This window comes from Thalassophryne amazonica, chromosome 6 (assembly GCF_902500255.1).
Source record: "Thalassophryne amazonica chromosome 6, fThaAma1.1, whole genome shotgun sequence".
Taxonomy (NCBI): Eukaryota; Metazoa; Chordata; class Actinopteri; order Batrachoidiformes; family Batrachoididae; genus Thalassophryne; species Thalassophryne amazonica.
The window spans coordinates 107186809-107213916 of NC_047108.1; the positions used below are offsets into that span (position 1 = coordinate 107186809).

At 43.8% G+C, this 27108-nt stretch overlaps 1 pseudogene; it reads right to left on the bottom strand.

Moving 5' to 3' along the window:
• Window positions 1–29: 29 nt before the first annotated feature.
• LOC117511514 lies at window positions 30–25507 on the bottom strand (annotated as a pseudogene).
• Between the last annotated feature and the right edge of the window lie 1601 nt (window positions 25508–27108).

The window sequence follows — 27108 nt, forward strand, 5'->3', positions numbered from 1 at the left end:
GTGTTGTCCTTTAGCTCAGCCTTTTCTAGTCACTGGTAGGACTTCTTGATGTCAGCCACTTCCTCTATCTGTTGAAGATACATCAAATGGTCTTCGTGTTGATGATCCTTGCCTCCTGCCTTATCACCATCTGTCTTCAGCTGTCTGAGGCACTCTTGTACCAGCTGTTCTCAGGTTGCTATCTTTCTGATGTATTCATAGATGCTATTTATCTCATTTTGGTGCACAGCTCTGACACACAATCCTCTCCCTCCCTTGTTCCATTGCTTAGAGAGCCTCAGAGTACTGGATTTTTGTTTGGAGTTTTTGTGTCTTGACATCAGTTGGATAGTGTAGTAGTAGAATTGGTATTTTTGGAACAACAGATTGGGGTTCTAACCCCAGTCTAACATACATCCATTAAGGGTTCCCATTCAAGACCCCCCCATACTACTCCCTTAAACCATGAGTGAGAGACATAAATTAAACTCTACTGGCTTGGATGTTATCCAGGTTAACAAGGGCCACGTCAGTTGTTGGGGAACCAGGACATACTGATGAGAAATGGGCTACTGGAACAAGTCATAGATGGACAAGGACAAAGCCACGTTGTTGTAACACATGCAGAATGTGGCTTGGCATTGTCTTTCTGAAATAAGCAGAGACATCCCTGAAAAAGATGTTGCTTGGATGGCAGCATGTGTTGCTTCAAAACCTGGATGTACCTTTCAGCATTGATGGTGCCATCACAGATGTGCAAGTTGTCCATGCCATGGGCACTAACACACCCCCATACCATCACAGATGCTGGCTTTTGAACTTTGCACTGGTAACAATCTGGATGGTCTTTTTCCTTGTTTGTCCAGAGGACACAACGTCCATGACTTCCAAGAACAATTTGAAATGTGGACTCATCAGACCACAGCACTTTTCTACTTTGTATCTGTCCATTTCAAATGAGCTCGGGCCCAGAGAAGGCGGCAGTGTTTCTGGATGTTGTTACTGTATGGGTTTCGCTTTGCATGGTAGAGTTTTAACTTGCACTTGTAGATGTAGCGACAAACTGTGTTAACTGACAATGGTTTTCTGAAGTGTTCCTGAGCCCACACGGTAAGATCCTTTACACAATGATGTCAGTTTTAAATGCAGTGCCACCTGAGGGATCGAAGGTCACAGGCATGCAATGTTGGTTTTCGGCCTTGCCGCTTACATGTAGAAAGTTCTCCAGATTCTCTGAATCTTCTGATTATATTATAGACTGTAGATGATGGAATCCCTAAATTCCTTGCAATTGAACATTGAGAAACATTGTTCTTAAACTCTTGGACAATTTTTTCACACAGTTGTTCACAAAGTGGTGATCCTCAGCCATCTTTGCTTGTGAATGGCTGAGCCTTTTGGAGATTCTCCTTTTATACCCAATCATGACTCACCTGTTTCCAATTAGGTGTTCTTTAAGCATTTATTTACATTTTACACAACGTCCCAACTTCATTGGAATTGGGGAGACACACAAACACACACACACACAGGGTGACATAGTGATTAGCACTGTTGCCTCCCAGCAAGAAGGTTCTGGGATCACTTGCCACCTGGTCATTTCTGTGTGGAGTCTGCATGTTCATCTGGGTTCCCTCTGGGTGCTTCAGCTTTCTCCCACATACAAAGACATGCAGACTAGTTGAATTGATGATTCTAAATTGACCATAGATGTGCATGTGTGGACATTACCTGCCAGTTCTTCACCATGACAATGCATGTTTGTAGAAAGGGAAGGTGTCTACATGGAAAAGTCATGTCACTGCTGAACAGAGAACATTCCAAACTTTAAGTAGATATGTGATTCATGTAAGCAAAATAACTGTGTAGGAGGCAGAACTTTTCTGCCAACCCATGAATATAAAGGTATAATTCAATGGTATAATTCAATGCCATATACCAACACAGTGCAGAGTAGCTACCTAAACTCTGTGAGTGAGATAGATTATCTCATCAATAGCTTTACATCCTCATTGAGCACAACTTTGGATGCTGTAGCTCCTCTGAAAAAGAGAGCCTTAAATCAGAAGTGCCTGACTCCGTGGTATAACCCACAAACTCGCAGCTTAAAGCAGATAACCCGTAAGCTGGAGAGGAAATGGCATCTCACTAATTTAGAAGATCTTCATTTAACCTGGAAAAAGAGTCTGTTGCTCTATAAAAAGGCCCTCCATAAAGCTAGGACATCTTACTATTCATCACTAATTGAAGAAAATAAGAACAACCCCAGGTTTCTTTTCAACACTGTAGCCAGGCTGACAAAGAGTCAGAGCTCTGTTGAGCCGAGTATTCCTTTAACTTTGACTTCATGACTTTCTTTGCAAATAAAATTTTAACTATTAGAGAAAAAAATATTCAGAACCATCCCAAAGACATATCTTTATGTTCGACTGCTTTCAGTAATGCTGGTATTTGGTTAGACTCTTTCTCTCCAATTGTTCTGTCTGACTTACTTTCATTAGTCACTTCCTCCAAACCATCAACATGTCTATTAGACCCCATTCCTACCAGGCTGCTCAAGGAAGCCCTACTGTTAATTAATGCTTCGATCTTAAATATGATCAATCTATCTTTATTAGTTGGCTATGTACCACAGGCTTTTAAGGTGGCAGTAATTAAACCATTACTTAAAAAGCCATCACTTGACCCAGCTATCTTAGCTAATTATAGGCCAATCTCCAACCTTCCTCCAACCTTCCTTTTCTCTCAAAAATTCTTGAAAGGGTAGTTGTAAAACAGCTAACTGATCATCTGCAGAGGAATGGTCTATTTGAAGAGTTTCAGTCAGGTTTCAGAATTCATCATAGTACAGAAACAGCATTAGTGAAGGTTACAAATGATCTTCTTGTGGCCTCAGACAGTGGACTCATCTCTGTGCTTGTCCTGTTAGACCTCAGTGCAGCTTTTGATACTGTTGACCATAAAATTTTATTACAGATATTAGAGCATGCCATAGGTATTAAAGGCACTGCGCTGCAGTGGTTTGAATCACATTTATCTAATAGTTTACAATTTGTTCATGTAAATGGGGAGTCATCTTCACGGACTAAGGTTAATTATGGAGTTCCACAAGGTTCTGTGCTAGGACCGATTTTATTCACTTTATACATGCTTCCCTTAGGCAGTATTATTAGAAAGCATTGCTTAAATTTTCATTGTTACACAGATGATACCCAGCTTTATCTATCCATGAAGCCAGAGGACACACACAAATTAGCTAAACTGCAGGAATGTCTTTCAGACATAAAGACATGGATGACCTCTAATTTCCTGCTTTTAAATTCAGATAAAACTGAAGTTATTGTACTTGGCCCCACAAATCTTAGAAACATGGTGTCTAACCAGATCCTTACTCTGGATGGCATTACCCTGACCTCCAGTAATACTGTGAGAAATCTTGGCGTCATTTTTGATCAGGATATGTCCTTCAATGCGCATATTAAGCAAATATGTAGGACTGCTTTTTTGCATTTGCGCAATATCTCTAAAATTAGAAAGGTCTTGTCTCAGAGTGATGCTGATTCATGCATTTATTTCTTCTAGGCTGGACTATTGTAATTCATTATTATCAGGTTGTCCTAAAAGTTCCCTGAAAAGCCTTCAGTTAATTCAAAATGCTGCAGCTAGAGTATTGACAGGGACTAGAAGGAGAGAGCATATTTCACCCATATTGGCTTCTCTTCATTGGCTCCCTGTTAATTCCAGAATAGAATTTAAAATTCTTCTTCTTACTTATAAGGTTTTGAATAATCAGGTCTCATCTTATCTAAGGGACCTTATAGTACCATATCACCCCAATAGAGCGCTTCGCTCTCAGACTGCAGGCTTACTTGTAGTTCCTAGGGTTTGTAAGAGTAGAATGGGAGGCAGAGCCTTCAGCTTTCAGGCTCCCCTCCTGTGGAACCAGCTCCCAATTCAGATTAGGCAGACAGACACCCTCTCTACTTTTAAGATTAAGCTTAAAACTTTCCTTTTTGAAAAAGCTTATAGTTAGGGTTGGATCAGGTGACCCTGAACCGTCCCTTAGTTATGCTGCTGTAGAATTAGACTGCTGGGGGGTTCCCATGATGCACCCAGTGTTTCTTTTTATTCACCTCTTTTTGCTCTGTATGCACCACTCTGCTTTTAATCATTAGTGATTGATCTCTGCTCTCTTCCACAGCATGTCTTTTTCCTGATTCTCTCCCCTCAGCCCCAACCAGTCCCAGCAGAAGACTGCCCCTCCCTGAGCCTGGTTCTGCTGGAGGTTTCTTCCTGTTAAAAGGGAGTTTTCCTTCCCACTGTGCTTGCTCACAGGGGGTCGTTTTGACCGTTGGGGTTTTTCTGTAATTATTGTATGGCTTTTGCCTTACAATATAAAGCGCCTTGGGGCGACTGTTTGTTGTGATTTGGCGCTATATAAATATAATATATATAATATAATATATAGAATTTTCACCCTTTTCAACATGAGCATTCCTGATGTAGATCTAAGGAAGATGACTTTGGAAAAAAAAAATCACCTTGCTGTGGAATATGTCTTGAGCTCTCAGTTTATTACTCACAGGTCTCTGGATTGTGAAGCAGACTTTGGCAGGTTAAACCAGTCCAACGAGCAGTGAAACATCACCTTTATCTCTGTGCACAATTCTGTTTTTTTCACAAGTTCCATCTGACAGAGTGCCTTTGTGTTCATGCAAAGTCTGATGATTTAGTTTGCTCTCAATGCAGTTTTTGATGCTGTATTGAGTAATAGCTTTTCTTTTTAACCTGTGCATTAATGAAGCCGAGATAGCAACGTATTAGTTTCACTGGTGTACGTGTGTCTATGTGTCTGTAGACAAAATGACAACAGCTGGAAAGATTTCCTTTGACCTTGTGAGAATATTACTTGGATAGATATTGAGAGGTGATTAGATTTTTGGAGTAGTTTGATTAAAGGTCAAGGTTAGCAAAAAATGATGTCATTGATTGGTATGAAGACTTCATAAAGAATTCACACAGAGGTCATGTGATGATGTCATACAGAGTCAAAAACACCATTACAGAAATATGTATATTGTTTTTTTTTATGATGTGGTGTGAAGTGCATTTAATTTCATTCACCAAGGACGTAATAAAATCATCGGCGTTTATTTATCTGTCTGTCGGTCTGTCTGTTAGCAGGATTACGCCACAACCGCTGCACAGATTTTGATGAAATTTTCACCACAGGTACATCTAAGCCATGGAAGACTCCATTAAATTTTGGAGGTGATCTGGCTCCAGATCCGGATTCTGGTTCAAGTTTCACTTTATACAGGCTTTGAAGGATTACTGTAGCAGGATTACGTCAAAACTACTGCACGGATTTTGACAAAATTTTCAACAGATACATATTGGCAGCCACCGTGGCAGCATGGTGGCTTAGTGGTTAGCACTGTTGCCTCACAACAAGAAGGTCATGGGATGTATTCCCTGTTGGGAAGGTGTCGTAACACGGACCCACAACAGGGGGCGCTAATGAACGGACAATGGATAAGGGAAGGAGTAACAATTTAATGTTGCACAAGAACACAACGTAAAATAAACAAAGGTACTGCCAATCACACACAAGAGGATTGCGGGCAGGCTCGAAGATAGGAGACCTCAGATGAACGAAGAGCCGGGACCCACACCGCTTCTACCACCAACGGCCTGAAGAACACCGAAGCCGCCAAGCCCCGAGTCCCCAGGTGGTCTCTGTCCTCCGTTGTCGGCCCTGGTACTGCTGGCAGAAAAAACAGAAGGTAGTGAGTGTGAATCCTCACACCCAGCAACCTTGATTATTGATTCTTGTGGAGGGAGAGCCTCCACCTCCAATCATACACACGTGCAGCTCCGAAAATCCAGTCAAGGAAATACCACCAGGAAAAAACAGCTGCAAAACAGATCAGATTATTATTTGACGGATAAGTCAGCAGAGAGATTACCTTGTATCGTAGGAGATTTCTCGGCGAGGAGGTGGAGTCGCCACCCGGCCTTTATGGTGATGGTGATGATGAGATGATGAGTGACAGCTGGTGTTGAGGATGATTGACGGCTGTCACTCCCAGTGGTTCTGGCGCCCTCTTGTGCTTGAAGCCCGCACTCCAAGCAGGGCGCCATCCGGTGGTGGTGAGCCAGCAGTACCTCCTCTTCAGCGGCCCACACAACAGGACCCCCCCCTCAACGGGCGCCTCCTGGCGCCCGACCAGGCTTGTCTGGGTGTCGGTGGTAGAAATCGACCAAAAGGGCCGGGTCCAGGATGAAGCTCCTCTTCACCCAGGAGCGTTCCTCGGGTCCGTAACCCTCCCAGTCCACCAAGTACTGAAAGCCCCGACCCATCCGACGGACGTCCAGGAGCCGACGAACGGTCCATGCCGGCTCCCCGTCGATGATCCGGGCAGGAGGTGGGTCGGGTCCGGGGGAGCAGAGCGGTGAGGTGTGGTATGGCTTGAGTTTGGAAACATGAAAAACCGGATGGATCCGCAGTGAAGCCGGGAGAGTTAGCTTCACTGCGGCCGGACTGAGGATCTTGGCGATGGGGAACGGCCCGATGAAGCGGTCCTTGAGTTTGTGGGAGGTTACCTGGAGCGGGATATCTTTGGTGGATAGCCACACCTCCTGCCCTGGTTGGTATGTAGGGGCCGGGGAACGCCGGCGGTCTGCATGGGCCTTGGCCCTCGTCCGGGCCTGCAACAGGGCAGAGCGGGCGGCCCGCCACACCCGGCGGCACCTCCGCAGGTGGGCCTGGACCGAGGGTACCCCGACCTCTCCCTCCACAAGTGGGAACAACGGGGGCTGGTAGCCCAGACACGCTTCAAAGGGGGAGAGGCCGGTGGCAGAGGATACTTGGCTGTTGTGAGCGTACTCGATCCAGGCCAGATGGTTACTCCAGGCCGCCGGGTGAGCGGAGGTGACACAACGAAGAGCCTGTTCAAGTTCCTGGTTCGCCCGCTCTGCCTGGCCGTTCGTCTGTGGGTGGTACCCGGACGAGAGACGCACGGTGGCCCCCAGTTCCTTACAAAAACTCCTCCAGACCTGCGAGGAAAACTGGGGACCACGATCCGAGACGATGTCCGACGGTATCCCATGCAGACGCACGACGTGGTGAACCAGGAGGTCTGCCGTCTCCTGGGCCGTTGGGAGCTTCGGGAGGGCCACGAAGTGGGCCGCCTTGGAGAACCGGTCCACTATCGTCAGTATGGCGGTGTTGCCCTGGGACGGCGGGAGGCCCGTGACGAAGTCCAGACCGATGTGGGACCAGGGGCGATGAGGCACAGGCAGGGGTTGGAGGAGACCCCTGGTCTTGCGATGGTCCGCCTTGCCCCTGGCACAGGTGGTGCAGGCCTGGACGTAGTCCCGGACGTCGGCTTCCAGTGACGCCCACCAGAAGCGCTGCTGGACTACTGCCACGGTCCTACGCACTCCAGGATGACAGGAGAGCTTGGATCCGTGGCAGAAGTCCAAGACGGCAGCCCTAGCCTCTGGTGGAACGTAGAGTCTATTCTTCGGACCGTTTCCCGGGTCCGGGTTCTTAGTCTGGGCCTCCCGGACGATCTCCTCCACGTCCCAGGTGAGGGTAGCCACGACAGTGGACTCGGGAAGGATGGTGTCGATGGGGTCCGACAACCCGACCTTGGCTTCCTCTTCGTGCACCCGGGACAATGCATCAGATCGTTGATTTTTGGTCCCGGGGCGGTAGGTGATCCGGAAGTCAAAGCGTGCGAAGAACAGGGACCAGCGGGCTTGCCTGGGGTTCAGCCGCTTGGCGGTCCGGATGTACTCCAGGTTCCGGTGGTCCGTAAAAACCGTGAAAGGCCCCGTAGCCCCCTCCAACAGGTGTCTCCACTCTTCTAGAGCCTCCTTCACCGCGAGGAGTTCTCGATTGCCCACGTCATAGTTCCGTTCAGCGGGGGTCAACCTGCGGGAAAAGTAGGCACAAGGATGGAGAACCTTATCGGACTCCCCGCTCTGGGACAGCACGGCTCCTATTCCTGAGTCTGAGGCGTCCACCTCTACTACAAACTGGCGAGTAGGATCAGGCTGCACCAGAACTGGAGCAGATGAAAACCGGCGTTTCAACTCCCTAAACGCGGCCTCGCACCGGTCCGACCAGGTGAAGGGGACTTTGGTGGAGGTCAGGGCGGTCAGGGGGCTAACGACCTGACTGTAACCCTTAATGAACCTCCTGTAGAAGTTTGCGAAGCCGAGGAACTGTTGCAGCTTCCTACGGCTCGTTGGTTGGGGCCAATCCCTCACCGCCGCAACCTTGGCCGGATCCGGGGCGACGGAGTTGGAGGAGATGATAAACCCCAAGAAGGACAGAGAAGTGCGGTGAAACTCACACTTCTCGCCCTTCACAAACAGCCGGTTTTCTAACAACCGCTGTAGGACCTGACGTACATGCCGGACATGGGTCTCAGGATCCGGGGAAAAGATGAGTATATCATCCAGATACACGAAGACAAACCGGTGCAGGAAGTCCCGCAGGACGTCATTAACCAAGGCTTGGAACGTCGCGGGGGCGTTAGTGAGACCGAACGGCATGACCAGGTACTCAAAATGACCCAACGGGGTGTTAAATGCCGTCTTCCATTCATCTCCCTTCCGGATCCGAACTAGATGGTACGCATTCCTAAGATCGAGTTTGGTGAATATTTTGGCTCCATGCAGGGGTGTGAACACCGAATCCAAGAGGGGCAATGGGTATCGATTGCGAACCGTGATCTCGTTCAATCCCCTGTAATCGATGCATGGACGAAGTCCGCCGTCTTTCTTGCCCACAAAAAAGAAACCAGCACCCATCGGGGAGGTGGAGTTCCGGATCAACCCGGCGGCCAAGGAGTCCCGGATGTAGGTTTCCATTGATTCGCGTTCCGGACGTGAGAGATTGTACAGCCTACTGGACGGGAACTCACTGCCCGGAACCAAATCGATGGCACAATCGTACGGTCGGTGTGGTGGAAGGGCGAGCGCCAGATCTTTGCTGAAGACGTCAGCCAGATCATGGTACTCCCCTGGCACCGCCGTCAGATTGGGAGGGGTTTTAACCTCCTCCTTAGCCGTCATTCCGGGGGGAACCGAGGATCCTAAACACTCCCGGTGGCAGGTTTCGCTCCACTGCACCACGACCCCAGACGGCCAATCGATCCGGGGATTGTGCTTCACCATCCAAGGAAAACCCAAAATCACTCGGGAGGTAGAAGATGTCACGTAAAACACTATCTCCTCCCGGTGATTCCCAGACACAACCAAGGTCACAGGCTGGGTCCGGTGTGTGATTAGCGGGAGTAGAGTGCCATCTAGTGCCCGTACCTTCAAGGGCGAAGGCAGAGCCACTAGGGGGAGCCCCACTTCCTTTGCCCATCTGCTATCCAACAGATTCCCTTCGGACCCCGTGTCCACCAGTGCTGGGGCGTGAAGGGTTAAATCCCCACTCAGGATTACCACTGGGATTCGTGCTGATTTGCGGGAACTTCCCGTGCACATGTTATGGCCCACCCTTAGCCCAGTGTCTAAGGACGGGCGTTGGTGTTTGACCGTTTGGGGCAGTCTTTTAACAGGTGCTCACATGAGCCACAGTAAAAACATTCCCCGCGGGCCAGTCTCCTTTGTTTAATATCTGATCTCACTTTAGCCCTGCTCGTGTCCATAGCTTCGTCAGCAGGGGGAGCTGTTGCCACACGGAGCCCACCGGCAATGGAGCGTGAGGACGACGTCACCCCGTCAGACCCGGAAGAGAGAGGGACGGCTTGTGCCCGGCCACGCCCCCCGGCCTGCTCCCGACGGTGTTCATTCAAACGGTTGTCTAAGCGTATAACCAGAGTGACAAGCCCGTCGAAAGTCTGCGGTTCGTCCTTAGCCAGTAAATGCTCCTTCAGTACTGGAGACAGTCCGCTTATGAAGGCGGCGCGGAGCGCGACGTCATTCCAACCCGACCTCGCAGCCGCGATGCGGAAGTCGACAGCGTAATCGGCCGCGCTCCGACGCCCCTGTCTCAGTGACAGCAGCACGGTCGAGGCGGTCTCGCCTCTGTTGGGATGATCAAACACCTGTTTGAACTCCCGTATAAACCCAGCGTATGACGTCAGAAGCCATGACTGCTGTTCCCAGAGCGCTGTAGCCCAAGCGCGTGCCTCACCTCGAAGCAGATTAATTACATAAGCCACCCGGGTGGCGTCTGCCGCGTACATGACTGGACGCTGTGCAAAAACGAGCGAACACTGCATCAAGAAGTCTGCGCACGTCTCCACACAGCCTCCGTACGGTTCAGGAGGACTTATGTAAGCTTCAGGGGACGGTGGGGGGGGTAGTTGAACGGCCAGTGGAACATCTACATTAGGCCCCGGACCAGCAGGAGGAGACACTGCAGCGACGCTTGACTCGCGTGCTTCCACTCTGGCGGTGAGAGCCTCCATCCTCTGATTGAGGCTTGCATTTTGCTCAGTTACCAGCTGTAACTGAGCAGTGAAAGCGGTAAGGATTTGCTGCAGATCACTTACCACGCCTCCTGCTGACGCCTGCGCTCCCTGTTCTCCCATTGGCTGTTCAAGCTGTGGTTGACGCCCCTCGGGATCCATGACGAATGGCCGAGAAATCCTGTTGGGAAGGTGTCGTAACACGGACCCACAACAGGGGGCGCTAATGAACGGACAATGGATAAGGGAAGGAGTAACAATTTAATGTTGCACAAGAACACAACGTAAAATAAACAAAGGTACTGCCAATCACACACAAGAGGATTGCGGGCAGGCTCGAAGATAGGAGACCTCAGATGAATGAAGAGCCGGGACCCACACCGCTTCTACCACCAACGGCCTGAAGAACACCGAAGCCGCCAAGCCCCGAGTCCCCAGGTGGTCTCTGTCCTCCGTTGTCGGCCCTGGTACTGCTGGCAGAAAAAACAGAAGGTAGTGAGTGTGAATCCTCACACCCAGCAACCTTGATTATTGATTCTTGTGGAGGGAGAGCCTCCACCTCCAATCATACACACGTGCAGCTCCGAAAATCCAGTCAAGGAAATACCACCAGGAAAAAACAGCTGCAAAACAGATCAGATTATTATTTGACGGATAAGTCAGCAGAGAGATTACCTTGTATCGTAGGAGATTTCTCGGCGAGGAGGTGGAGTCGCCACCCGGCCTTTATGGTGATGGTGATGATGAGATGATGAGTGACAGCTGGTGTTGAGGATGATTGACGGCTGTCACTCCCAGTGGTTCTGGCGCCCTCTTGTGCTTGAAGCCCGCACTCCAAGCAGGGCGCCATCCGGTGGTGGTGAGCCAGCAGTACCTCCTCTTCAGCGGCCCACACAACATTCCCACCTGTGGCCTTTCTGTGTGGAGTTTGCATGTTGTCCTCGTGTTTGTGTGGGTTCTCTTCGGGTGCGCCGGTTTCCTCCCACATCTAGAGACATGCAGGTTAAGTGAATTTGAAACTTGAGATCTTGATCTCAATGGGACTAACCTGGTTAAATTAAATATTAGGCCATGGAAGACTCCATTAAATTTTGGAGGTGATCCAGATCCAGATCAGGTTCTGGCTCAGGATTTCACTTTATAGGCTTTTAAGGATTATGTCAAAACTACTTCACGGATTCTCACCAAATTTGCACTAAAGATACATATTAGTTTATAGGCTTTTAAGGATTATGTCAAAACTACTTCACGGATTCTCACCAAATTTGCACTAAAGATACATATTAGGACATGGAAGACGCCACTGAATTTTAGAGGTGATGCGGCTCCGGATTGGCAGATGTCAGAAATCAGATTGCTCTTGTTGCATTAGTGATTCCTATGGAAGACAGGCATTTACTGAATGTTATGTTGCAGATGCCTGAGCTTCCCACTTCAATTAGAAAGTGGAACAGTTTTGAATTTTCCCATAACTGGGTCCCCAAGTGGAGGAGTTTAAGTATCTCAGGTTCTTTTCCATCAGTGGGGGTAAGTCGGAGCATGAGATTGATAGACAGATTGGGATGGCATCTAATGTTTTACGGACACTGTACTGGGCTGTTTGTGTCGAAGAAGGAGCAGAGCCAGAAGATTAGACTCTCAATTTACCAGTCAATTTATGCTCTTATCCTCACCTATGGTCGTAAGCTTTGGGTAACGACCAAAAGATTAAGGTCGCTGATACAAATGACATTCCTCTGTCGGGCATCAGAGCTTACACTCCTGGACAGGGTGAGATGTTCAACTATCTGGAAGGGATTCAGAGTAGAGCGGCTGCTTCTTCGCATTGAAAGGAGGTAGCTGAGGTTGTTCGGGCATCTGCTGAGGATGGTCCCTGGTTTTCTCCCAAGAGAGTTCTTCCAGGCATGGCCAGGTGGGAGGAGGCCCCGGGGAAGACCCAGGACATGCTGGGGGGATTATGTTTCTCAGCTGTCTTGGGAATGCCTCAGGATCCCTGGGAAGTTACAGGACTTGGCCAACGATCAGCCCAGTCTCACACTATTGTGATGCGTTTTTAATTTTACTATTTCTAACCCTACCCCTATCCCTAACCATAACCCCCACAGACCCCACCACCACCACCACGCCGCGTCACCCTGCATTTCATGATATGCTCACAAAAATGTGGCATATTTCGTGACGGTATCACAAAGTAATAGCTTCATTTCCGTTTTGTGATGCCATCATGAACTGGCATGATACTGGGTTACCAAGGACAGGGAAGTGTGGGTGGCATTGCTTAGTCTGCTGCCAACGCAACCTGGATCCAGATAAGCAGTAGAAAAAGAATGAATGAATGAATGAACTAATGTCAACCTACTGCCACTTTGGAACAGGAATGTTGTCATAAGGACTATTATTGCCAAAGGAGAGTGAAGTCAGAGCCTTCAGGGCCTTTATGCACTTTCAGTACACCATATTTGTTCAGAAAACCAAAGTGTTTGAATCCTATGCTGCATACCTGACAGCAGATGAATATAAATATGTAATTAACTCTTACTTTAAATTTATTGGTAATGGTGTTGTTCATGAAATATCACCACCATAGTTTCCAGTTGACACTGACGACGTGTATCGACCGACTCAATGAATCTTATAAATTAAAGATGTCTGATCCTGCAAACATTGTTTTCCATATTAACTGTGTCCGACAGACCCATTTTTAAAAACCCTCTTGGTGCTGCTGTCAGCTGGCTGAAAAGGTCGCCCACATTCATTAGGCAGGATCAACATTGCACAAAGCAACATTACAATGCAGAGATTTAGAACTTTGTTAGTTGTGGCACTTTTGGTCGTGTGCTAAAAACACCTGTGTGACATGTTTAAAGTCAGTTGTTGAACCAGATCAGGTGAAAAAAGCTGCAAACAAATGGAAAATTGATTGCTTTGAAAACAAAATCTTTTTTTCCCTTCTTAATCACTCCCCGCCCCGCTTTAAAGATAATACGCTTTGTAAGGGTCAGGCTTACTTTTGAGCAGACTCCAGAGTGTTTCTGAGCATAGAGAACGGCGTCATGCACAGAAAGAAAGAGGTTGCCGCGAGCAATACTGTCGTCATCAAAGGCACCTCCGGCCTCCAGATCTTCATAGACCTGAGCTGCAGACAAGATCACATCATGTATCATGACACGACACAGCTTCTCCATTGTCCTTGTTTTGTGTTCTGTTTGTGGGATGAGTGTTTTCTGAGGATCTTCTGATCACTGTTCTTTTGTTTTTACTTTTGCCATTTTTGAGTTCCGCTTTGATTTTTGTACACGTGAATAAAGGTACTTTGCACTTACCAGCTGTGTATTTTCTGTGCTGAGGTCTCTGAATAGTCTTGACATCTCTATGACCTACTATTGAAAATTTTCAGCTGTTTTCATTTGCTTCAGCTGCAAAGATATAACTGATGTTGCTTCATTGTCAAAGGTGATTGAAGACAAACTGCCGCACTCATTATTTTTGTGTAGATGAACTCAGTTATTGCCTTGTGCAAAATGTTAAAATGCAATTTCATATTTCAATTAAGCAAATTTATGTCCTCCAAGTAACAATGGTAAGATTAAAGTCTTGTGAAAACAGTTGAAGTGATTCAGCTACATTGACAAGTAGCACCAATTTCTACTGGCACCATGTGAATGCAGCATCATAACTATGCATATCCATGTCTGAGAATCTCACAGGTCACTTTCCCGCAGCAGCTCCCTGTTCTGAAGTGACATATCAATATTGCACATCTCCTTGATTTTATTTTTGATTATCATTCATGCATGAGGTATGCAGAAGTTGTTTTTGTTTGACCTAAGCAACAAACATTGACATTGAGACAGAAGGCATGAATAAGGCATTTGGGCATTATGTGCACACATAAGACTGTACCAACATAAACACTAATAAGAAAATTCTCTTACACACAATCCTGTCTGCTTTGGTCACATTAGCTACAAGCGACAGGCACAGCCCCCAGATGACGTTCATTTTCAATCAAAGTGGGCATTTTACAGCCACGAGAGGCTATTTGTCACTTTGCCGCCAACTAGGCAGGACCAAAACAGACAAGATGTCTATTTTATTCAAATGCTGAGCAATGTAAAACAGTGAATGTCAATCCCAGTGTAGGCAGCATGATGTGAGTGTGACGTACAGTAGTGTTCAGAATAATAGTAGTGCTATGTGACTAAAAAGATTAATCCAGGTTTTGAGTATATTTCTTATTGTTACATGGGAAACAAGGTACCAGTAGATTCAGAAAATTCTCACAAATCCAACAAGACCAAGCATGATATGCACACTCTTAAGGCTATGAAATTGGGCTATTAGTAAAAAAAAAATAGAAAAGGGGGTGTTCACAATAATAGTAGTGTGGCATTCAGTCAGTGAGTTCGTCAATTTTGTGGAACAAACAGGTGCGAATCAGGTGTCCCCTATTTAAGGATGAAGCCAGCACCTGTTGAAAAAGTTGATTGGAGAGGGGAAAACTTATACGCAGGTGCAAAAAATTATAGGCTGTTCATCTACAATGATCTCCAATGCTTTAAAATGGACAAAAAAACAGAGACGTGTGGAAGAAAACGGAAAACAACCTTCAAAATGGATAGAAGAATAACCAGAATGGCAAAGGCTCACCCACTGATCAGCTCCAGGATGATCAAAGACAGTCTGGAGTTACCTGTAAGTGCTGTGACAGTTAGAAGACGCCTGTGTGAAGCTAATTTATTTGCAAGAATCCCCCACAAAATCCCTCTGTTAAATAAAAGACATGTACAGAAGAGGTTACAATTTGCCAAAGAACACATCAACTGGCCTAAAGAGAAATGGAGGAATATTTTGTGGACTGATGAGAGTAAAATTGTTCTTTTTGGATAAAAGGGCCGCAGACAGTTTGTGAGACGACCCCCAAACTCTGAGCTATATATCGCATACCAGGTATCATGGATCAGTTTGGATATGTCAGAATACTTGAAGAGGTCATGTTGTCTTATGCTGAAGAGGACATGCCCTTGAAATTGGTGTTTCAACAAGACAATGACCCCCAAGCACACTAGTAAATGAGGAAAATCCTGGTTCCAAACCAACAAAATTAAAAACTAAATACTAGTTTAGTGATTCACAGGATTGCTAAAAAAGCAGTTTGAACATAATAGTTTTGAGTTTGTAGCGTCAACAGCAGATGCTACTATTATTGTGAACACCCCTTTTCTACTTTTTTTTTTTACTAATAGCCCAATTTCATATCCTTAAGAGTGTGCGTATCATGAATGCTTGGTCTTGTTGGATTTGTGAGAATCTACTGAATCTACTGGTACCTTGTTTCCCATGTAACAATAAGAAATATACTCAAAACCTGGATTAATCTTTTTACTCACATAACACTACTGTACAGTGCATCCGGAAAGTATTCACAGCGCTGCACTTTTTCCATATTTTGTTATTTTACATCCTGATTCCAAAATGGAGTGAATTCTTTCTTTCCCTTAAAATTCAACTCACAACACCCCGTAATGACAATATCAAAAAGGTTTTTGTAAATTTTTGCAAAATTATTAAAAATAAAGACTAAGAAATCACGTGTACATAAGTCTTTGCACCCTTTACTCAATACTTTGTTGATGCATCTTTGGCAGCAATTATACAGCCTCAAGACTAATTGACTATGATGCTACAAGTTTGGTGCACCTATCTTTGGGCAGTTTTGTGCATTCCTCTTTGCAGCACCTCTCAAGCCCCATCACGTTGGATGGGGAGCGTCGGTGTGCAGCCATTTTCAGATCTCTCCAGAGATGTTCAATCTGATTGAGGTCTGGAGTCTGGCTGGGCCACTCAAGGACATTCACAGAGTTGTCCTGAAGCCACTCCTTTGATATCTTGGCTGTGTGCTTAGCATCCTTGTTCTGCTGAAAAATGAACTGTCACTCCAGTCTGAAGTCAAGAGTGCTCAGGAGCAGGTTTTCATCCAGGATGTCTCTGTACATTGCTGCATTCATTTTTCCCTCAATCGTGATTAGTCTCCCAGTTCCTGCCACTGAAAAACATCCCCACAGCATGATGCTGCCACCACCATGCTGTAGGGATGGTGCCTGGTTTACTCCAACCATGACGCCTGACATTCACACCAACAGTTCAGTCTTTGTCTCAGAGAATTTTGTTTCTTATGGTTTAAGAGTCCTTCAGGTACCTTTTGGTAAACTCCAGGTGGGCTGCCATGTGCCTTTTATTGAGGAGTGGCTTCCATCTGGCCACTCTACCATACAGGTGATTGGTGAATTGCTGCAGACATGGTTGCCATTCTGGAAGGTTCTCCTCTCTTCACAGAGGAATGTGGGAGCTCTGACAGAATGACTATTGATTTCTTGGTGACCTCCTTGACTAAGGCCCTTCTCCCCCAATCGCTCAGATTAGATGGGCGGCCAGTTCTAGGAATAGTCCTGGTGACTCTGACCTTCTTTGGATGAATTTATGGATGATGGAGGCCACTGTGCTCATTGAGACCATCAAAGCAACAGAAATGTTTCTGTATCCTTCCCCAGATTTGTGCCTCATGACAATCCTGTCTCGGAGGTCTACAGACAATTTCGTTGACTTCATGCTTGGTTTGTGCTCTGACATTAATACATCTGCAAAAATCTAGAAAAAACAACCTTTTGTCACATTCCATTATGGGGTATTGTGTGTAGAATCCTGAGGAATGAATTTCATACATTTTGAAATGAAGCTGTGACATAAAAATGTGGAAAAAGTGAAGCACTGTGAATACTTTTTGGATACACTGTACAATAGCTGCGTGCTCAAACAAAATAATCCAAGATGGCAGAATATGCACCAAGATGACTGTATTTGGGCATAAATCTAATATTTGGCATTGGTTCTCTTGTATTTCATGATGGAGATGTTAGCATGCTAACTAGTGATACAGGAATGTCAGTGTGAAAGATGTTGGACTGAAACAAATCAATTGAACTTTGGTCCTGTGGTCCAGTCAAGCATGGAGCAAAGGTTCATCATGACAGCTTTGGGTTTCCCCGTCTTATACAACCTATTCAAACTTTATGCACATTAGCACCAAGTAACCATGAGCGGAACATGCCCGGGGAGCTCCCATCAAGTGACATACGCCAACTGCTTGTCGCCTATATTTGTAACTGCTCTGAGCGTAGCTCTCCAGATGCAGCTGTGGTGGCACTGAGGGTCTCAGTGTATCAATGTCCACACTACTACTGCTGTGCCAACTGTTCCAGTAAACTGAACAGTTGCGATCACGTTTGCATTTACCTTGAATGTGAGCCAGGTACAGGTTAATGCCAATCTTTAAGTAGTTTGAGTACATCTGTGTGGGAAATAAAGAAAACAAGCATTTTTTTTAAATCACCAATATTTCAATGTGTTAATCACAAAGATTTACTACTGTTAACAAATTTGCAACCATTATCAGTACTTTGATGCCCATGAGGTCTATGAAGCAGACCCCTGACAGATCCAGGATGAGGGTGTGGAAAGGTGGGGATTCCAGTGTGTCTGCTGGGGGACTGGGTGTCTGCTCGTCTGGATCAGACGCACTTTAGCTCATGTTGATGTAGTTGATGGGAGCTTCCAGTTGACTGGTACCGTCTTCTTTCATTTTGAAATCATCCTGCAGGTCAAGCTGAGATGGGGCCTAGAATTAAGTCAAATACATACAATAAAATATCAAATCCTTTGATGTTCCAGATTGAACTTTGATTCTAAAAAGTTCTGCACAAACTTGTGATTCTTAGAACAAAGGCATATCTGATGTGTTGCCTAATCCCACCTGAGCATTCGTATGTGAGTGAATGTTCATACCAGTGAGCAGCGTTTCCTCCATTTTGTAAAGGCCATTTGTTTCTTCTCTTCTTTTGCTTTTGCTTTCTGTTGTTTCTCTAGCAGTTTCTGTCTGGCCACAATACGTTTGTCAGGGTCCAATCCAGTCTAAACACAAACATGCCAAACTAAACACTCATGCACCACATGCATGAATTCATTAATACCTGGCTCACCTTACCTTCTTGATGACCTTCTGGTGAAATATTTCCGCATTTGCAAAATAGATCGAGAGCAGTAGGTCACGATTTTCACACCAGTCAGAGCAACACCCTGAGGAGTGACAACATAAGTTACTTCCTTTTACACTGTGATTACGGACTAATTGTCACAGAAGTATGTTTCATTTTCATACCTGACTGTATATTTTGTTTTTTTTTTGTAGATATCTGTATCGATGATCTGAACCAGTGCTGAACCATTCTGACTATGAAGATGTACATATGATTATATTGTGTAAAACAACCCCAAATCAGAAAAAATTGGGAAGGTACAACCCCAATTCCAATGATGATTGCAAATCCTCTTCAACCTATATTCAATTGAATACACCAAAAAGACAAGATATTTAATGTTCAAACTGATAAACTTTATTGTTTTTGTGCAAATATTTGCTCATTTTGAAATGGATGCCAACAACACGTTTCAAAAAATCTGGGACAGTGGTATGTTTATCACTATGTTACATCATCTTTCCTTTAACAACACTTAAGTGTTTGGGAACTGAGGACAGTGTTCAGAATAATAGTAGTGCTATGTGACTAAAAAGATTAATCCAGGTTTTGAGTATATTTCTTATTGTTACATGGGAAACAAGGTACCAGTAGATTCAGTAGATTCTCACAAATCCAAGACCAAGCAATCATGATATGCACACTCTTAAGGCTATGAAATTGGGCTATTCGTAAAGTAGAAAAGGGGGTGTTCACAATAATAGTAGTGTGGCATCCAGTCAGTGAGTTTGTCAATTTTGTGGAACAAACAGGTGTGAATCAGGTGTCCCCTATTTAAAGATGAAGCCAGCACCTGTTGAACATGCTTTTCTCTTTGAAAGCCTGAGGAAAATGGGACGTTCAAGACATTGTTCAGAAGAACAGCGTAGTTTGATTAAAAATTTGATGGGGGGGGAGAGAACTTATACGCAGGTGCAAAAGATTATAGGCTGTTCATCTACAATGATCTCCAATGCTTTAAAATGGACAAAAAAAAAAAAAAAAGAGATGCGTGGAAGAAAACAGAAAACAACCATCAAAATGGATAGAAGAATAACCAGAATGGCAAAGGCTCACCCATTGATCAGCTCCAGGATGATCAAAGACAGTCTGGAGTTACCTGTAAGTGCTGTGACAGTTAGAAGATGCCTGTGTGAAGCTAATTTATTTGCACGAATCCCCCGCAAAGTCCCTCTGTTAAATAAAAGACGTGCAGAAGAGATTACAATTTGCCAAAGAACACATCAACTGGCCTAAAGAGAAATGGAGGAATATTTTGTGGACTGATGAGAGTAAAATTGTTCTTTTTGGGTCCAAGGACCACAGACAGTTTGTGAGACGACCCCCAAACTCTGAATTCAAGCCACAGTTCACAGTGAAGACAGTGAAGCATGGTGGTGCAAGCATCATGATATGGGCATGTTTCTCCTACTATGGTGTTGAGCCTATATATCGCATACCAGGTATCATGGATCAGTTTGGATATGTCAGAATACTTGAAGAGGTCATGTTGCCTTATGCTGAAGAGGACATGCCCTTGAAATGGGTGTTTCAACAAGACAATGACCCCAAGCACACTAGTAAATGAGGAAAATCTTGGTTCCAAACCAACAAAATTAATGCCTCGCAGATGTGAAGAAATCATGAAAAACTGTGGTTATACAACTAAATACTAGTTTAGTGATTCACAGGATTGCTAGAAAAGCAGTTTGAACATAAGTTTTGAGTTTGTGGCGTCAACAGCAGATTCTACTATTATTGTGAACACCCCCTTTTCTACTTTTTTTTTTACTAATTGCCCAATTTCATAGCCTTAAGAGTGTGAATATCATGAATGCTTGGTCTTGTTGGATTTGTGAGAATCTACTGGTACCTTGTTTCCCATGTAACAATAAGAAATATACTCACAACCTGGATTAATCTTTTTAGTCACATAGCACTACTATTATTCTGAACACTACTGTATGTTACCCCGTAACATGATAACTAAGCATGACACCTGGTGCAAACTATTCCTTTTTAAAATCCTACTAACTCAACCAATAATTTGCATCATGTTTTACCACAATTGGAGCAACTTTAACTTTTGACCCCTGTACAAAATAAAAGTGATCTTTGTCACCATGCTTGCTGTTTTTACCCCATAACTCCAGAACATTCAGTCACAGATAGTCCAAACTATATCTTTTTGGAATCTTTGTGATCAGACACATAATGTGGTATAGCTTTAAATATGATTGGAACATTTTTTTTGACCCCTATGCAGTTCTTCAATTGCCCCCTACTTGGCCCCCTATTGAGAATTCAAATGGCTAATGTTATTTCTCTAAAATATATACCAAAAGGTATACACAGTCAGACCTTGGTGCTTGTAACCAGATTTGAAGGATTCCTCTGCAAATATTCTGTTACCTGCTCCACTAATACTCCATTTGTAACAAATAATGATTGCAATCACATCTTCACATCACCAGTTTGAAATAACATGTAAATAGTTTAATGTTTGTACTTCATTAATAATCCTAAATTGACCTCGTACCGACTTTTTTTTTGGAATGTGTTGCAGGCTTAAAATGCAGGAAATGGATGAAGGTGACCACACACACACACACACACACACACACACACACACACACACACACACACACACACACACACACACACACACACACACACACACACACACACACACACACACACACACACACACACACACACACACACACACACAAAACATGAAATACCAGGTTCATACTGTCTGCAGTGAAATATCAAAGTAAATTTTCCATTCTGTCCCACCTTTTTCTGCTTTAGGGTTGTACATTTATAAATATCTTTCAACTCTTTCCATCTCATACACTTGATATTTTGTCTGCATTGCAGTGAGGATTACATGTTGTGTACTTACAATTGTGTCTTGAATATCACAACCAGCATGGAAAAGCTGACTCCAGCAGCAACACCATATGTTATGCCAAAAAAGAACGTAGTGAGGAATGACACAATCCACACACACTACACAAATAAAATAACGAGGTGTTAATAATGAATGTTAACAACACATATGATACTAAAATTCCACATTCAGGCCATTTGACTTACAGTCTAATTTGTTCTTCTTCCAGAGGTAATAGGGGTCAGACAGATGAAGGAGTAATTTCTTGAGGACAACTACAATCAGAGCTGCCAGCACCGACTGTAGAAACACACAATTTAGTCACCATGCCTATCAATCTGCATTTTGAAGGATTACACTCAGGTCTGTAAATGTTTAGACAGTGATGCGTTTTTTTAAATCATGTTTCTGTACACCACAATGGAGTTGGGAAAAAAAAAAATCAAAGTGTGCTTGTAGCGTAGACTTGCAGCTTTAATTCTGCTCATAAGTATTTGGACAAACAAAATATAAAGATTATTGTTCATATGAATTATCACTTTTACAGCCAGGTTTCTTTAGACACATCAGAGAACAGAAACATGAACATTTACAAGCCACCAACTATGTCATAGACTTCAAGACACCCATAATAACTCTTAAGAAGGTATCAGTTTCTACAGACGCAAATGGAGAATTTGATAATTCAACAGACACAACTTGCACAATGTACAGTCAGAGCTTCACCTTAGAGTGGAACAGAAAAAGATTTTCATACAAGTAAATACATCCCATCAGGGCTTGAGTTTCCCGTGTGCCTTAAGGCAAACTGTAGCCTAAAATTCTCCATCTTCTTTTTCAGAAAAGCCTTCTCTGTGCCACTCCATCATCAATCTGTACACTCAATGACATGAAATGCTGTACTTATACAATTTCTGTCAACCAGACCTATAAAAGTTTAGTTGTTTAAATGAAAAAAGGAAATTGGAACAAACTGTTACAAGTAATTGTATATTATGTTTCCTATTTGACAAAACAAATCAAGTTTTGTGGGACCGGTTTGACATAACTGTTCCAAAAGTGAATGTTAATGCCCTGTCAAATATACGAGGTCTATTAGACAATAAACCGACCCTTTTATTTATTTTTTTAACTATATGGATTTGAATGACGTGCGATTCCACCATTCATGCTTGAACCCTCGTGCGCATGCGTGAGTTTTTTCACGCGTGTCGGTGACGTCATTTCCCTGTGGGCAGGCCTTGAGTGAGATGTGGTCCCGCCCTCTCGGCTGAATTCCTTTGTTTCACACGCTGCTCCAGACGGCACGCGTTGCTTTATCAAAATTTTTTCTGGACCTGTGAGGAATATCCGAGTGGATACTATTTGAGAAATTAAGCTGGTTTTTGGTGAAAAGTTTAATGGCTGAGGAGAGATTATGGGGTGTTTCTGTCAGTGTAAGGACTTCCCACAGAGCGGGACGTCCTGCAGCGCTTCCAGGCGCCGTTGTTGGCCTGTTTTGACCTGAAAACATCCTAATTTAAGGCTTAATTTACCCAGGACGTCGTGAGAGAACAGAGAAGATTCAGAACAGGCCGGCATGAGGACTTTATGCGGACATTCCACTGTTTAAGGACATTTTTTAATGAAAGACGTGCGCGCAAATCTGTGTGCGCCGCGACAGGAAAAACACCTCCGTGTTGAAAACCATTTGTAAAATTCAGGTAGCTTTTGATGGCTTTCAACAAGTGAGTAACTGAGAAATTGTTTAACAGCTTGGGCATGTTCCAACTTGCCCGTTAAGGTTTCCACGGAGGTGTTTTTCCTGTCGCGACCCCCCGCGGTCGGGTCCGGCCCGACATGCGACTCTGCCCGCACGTTCTTTCATTACAAAATGTCCGTTAACAATGGAATGTCCGAATAAACTCCTCATGCCGACTTCTTCTGAAAGTTCTCTGTTCTCTGATGACTTACTGGGTCAACAGAGCCTGAAATGTGGAACTTTTTCAACTTGAAACAGCGAGACGCTGCCGCCTCGAAACGCAGATCGTCGTCAGGCGCCGTGGGCCGTCCTTACGGTGACACTACCAGACCAAAATCTCTCATCAGCCGTTAAAATTTTTACCGAAAACCAGCTGAATTTATCGAATGGTGTCCACTCAGTTGTGCCTTACAGTTTTGAAAAACTTTTGATCAAACAAAGCAGCAGTCTCTGAGCCATTCCTAAACAATGAAAAAAACAATGAGAGGGTGGGCCACTCCTCACTCAAAGACTGCCCACAGGCAAATGACGTAACCGACAGGCGTGAAAAAAATCTTGCATGCCCACGAGGGTTCAAACATGTCTGATGTAATCACATGTGATTCAAATCCATATGGTTTTTGAAAAAAATAATAAGGTCGGATACTTTTCTAATAGACCTCGTATTTACCGTTATAATTTGTCTTAATAATTGACTAATAGATTGCCATTTTATTACTGCTGTGCAAGTTTGCTGTGATAGCATTTACCACTCAGTGTATTGAAATGTTTTATGTGCTAAAGGTTGTATTGCAGAACATTGCCATGGATGAGGGAACTAGAGTATAGATAAGATTGATGAGGTGAGACATTCGTTAATCAATGCATGATGAAGGGAGAAGCAGAAACAGTCTATGTGACTGATTGTCTTATGCTGTGTGATGAGACGAGACATTATTTCATCAATGCATGATGAACGATCGATCGGGAATTTTTCAATTTTCAATTTATTTTCCTTTATATAGTGCCAAATCACAACAGAGTTGCCTTAAGGTGCTTCACACAGGTAAGGTCTAACCTTACCAACCCCCAGAGCAACAGTGGTAAGGAAAAACTCCCTCTGAGGAAGAAACCTCAAGCAGACCAGACTTTAATACTGACTGTCTTATACTATCAATCAATCAATCAATTTTATTTATATAGCGCCAAATCACAACAAACAGTTGCCCCAAGGCACCTTATATTGTAAGGCAAGGCCATACAATAATTACATAAAAACCCCAACGGTCAAACGACCCCCTGTGAGCAAGCACTTGGTGACAGTGGGAAGGAAAAACTCCCTTTTAACAGGAAGAAACCTCCAGCAGAACCAGGCTCAGGGAGGGGCAGTCTTCTGCTGGGACTGGTTGGGGCTGAGGGAGAGAACCAGGAAAAAGACATGCTGTGGAGGGGAGCAGAGATCAATCACTAATGATTAAATGCAGAGTGGTGCATACAGAGCAAAAAGAGAAAGAAACACAGTGCATCACGGGAACCCCCCAGCAGTCTAAGTCTATAGCAGCATAACTAAGGGATGGTTCAGGGTCACCTGATCCTGAATTGGGAGCTGGTTCCACAGGAGAGGAGCCTGAAAGCTGAAGGCTCTGCCTCCCATTCTACTCTTACAAACCCTAGGAACTACAAGTAAGCCTGCAGTCTGAGAGCGAAGCGCTCTATTGGGGTGATATGGTACTATGAGGTCCCTAAGATAAGATGGGATCTGATTATTCAAAACCTTATAAGTAAGAAGAAGAATTTTAAATTCTATTCTAGAATTAACAGGAAGCCAATGAAGAGAGGCCACTATAAAATGATTTCATTCAATGAACTTTGGCATATAAGTGGCATGAAAACTGAATGTACCTGGACTTGTCTTCAGACCTACACTCTATATGACATCTACCTTTTAAAGCTTTAAATAACAAAAGATCTTAGAAACTGAAATCTGTTTTCCCTGGTGTCTCATTTGTTGTCTGTGTCAGAGTTTTTAGGTAATTTTTCCTAACAATAACTATATTAAGTAAATATAGCATTTTGATTTTTAGAGTATGTAACTGCTGATACAAAAGAGAAAGGATACCAAATGCACACGTCCTCCAGTCACAGTCACAGAAGGTTATAACCAACTAAAACTAACGCATTAAAATTGAAAGTCTGCACTCCAAACACAGCGTTTTTCATTTCAACTTCATCATAATGGTGTAGCGAATCACAAATACAAATACTGTCATCACTGTGCAAAAATGTCAAATTATTCAAATGAAATTTTTAACATTCTGTGAACCTACTTTTGGTAGTGGTTTCAGGTAGATTCCCAAGGCTAGCAAAGGCAACAGAACAACCAGCATCACACACAGACTGGCAATCTATGAAAGACAGCAGCAGACTTGTTTGCAGTTTCTCAGTCTTAAATTTCCAGTATTAAGGAATTTCAGTGTCAACTGTCAACTACACAACTGTAGTTGGACCCGGTCTGAGAACAACTAGGCATTTACTCATCCAAGTCCATGACCAGTACTCAACGGGCCAATCACTGAGGCCTGTTGAGGAAATTGGCAGCTCAACCTAGAACACAGACCAGATGGCAGTGTTGCATACTTATTTTTTCGACACTCGTTTCTTTCAGGTATAGGACAATCCTTTGTATCTTTGGCTTGAAAAAAAGGTAGAATAGTGTGGTTTCACATAACTGCATGCTGATTTTATGAAAAGTCAGCTTTAGTTGATATGAAGCTGAAAATGTCGTTATATGCAGGTTCAGCTATTTCATTCCATGTTCTGAGTCAAAATCCACTCTTAAAAATGGTGACATTTCTCCTGTGATGCTAAATTTAATGGGAGCATCGCTGTTAAATCACAAATTTTGTCTACAGTACATTTGCAGAATGTGAATTATACCCTTTACTACTGGAATTGCTTAAAATTGCCAACGGCATATCACTGCTGGGGGCCAAGAATTCAAACAGGCAGCATCTCTTAAAATTGCTTATAACATCATTCTTGCTCCACCAAATGTAATGAAAGTAACACTGTTAAATCACAGATTTGTCTAGTTTTAGGGGACATATAATTTATATACCCTTTCCTTCTGTTTTTTTTTTTTTGTTTCGCTAAAATCCCCCAAATGGTGGCATATTACTGCAGCACATTCCCACTTCCATATTGTGATTGTGTGGTGAATAAAATAAAATGATAAAAAATAAAAAATGATGAACTGAACTGAACTTAAAATTTGTGAAAAGTAGAATTCAGCTGATTTAGGGCAAATAAATCATAGTATACAAATCAGCCTATTCAGTACCAGAATCTGACTCAAAATCCAAATAGGAAACAGACATTAAATGGCTTATTTTGTCACCCCTATTGCACTGATCTGAACAGGGGTGCCACCATTTAATTGCATTTTTTTCCCTTACGTTGAGGGGGTATATATGACATATGCCCATTCACTGTCATTTTTGACTGAAAATTGGCATAAAAGAAATGTCTTAATATTCAAGCCTTTGACTCGCTGATTAAACCTCTCGTAGGCATACACACATTTTGTAAGCATTAAATTTAACAGTGTGGATGTCTATTCTAGATTTATGTATATGCTGCAAGTAATGATTTTCCATTGCAGATTTTTGTTTTTGATTTTTATTTATTTATTTATTTTTGTCAAAAAGGCCACAGATTTGAATTAAATTTAGTAGAGAAGATGAAGTTGTGTCAAGAAAGAGTTGAATTAGGGAATAACCCTGTTGTGTCTGATGATTTGCAGACGTTAATGCTGGATTTTATGGTAGCAAATTGAGTCGCTATTTGTGACCGTAATCCAGCATTAACGTCTACAAATCATCAAATACAAGAGGGTTATTCCCATTCTAATCCAGTTCCAACATTTGCACAGATCTGTGTCCACCACTGAATGCTACATCTTAATCCGCATAATAATATAATTCAGTTAAACTGTTATGCAGA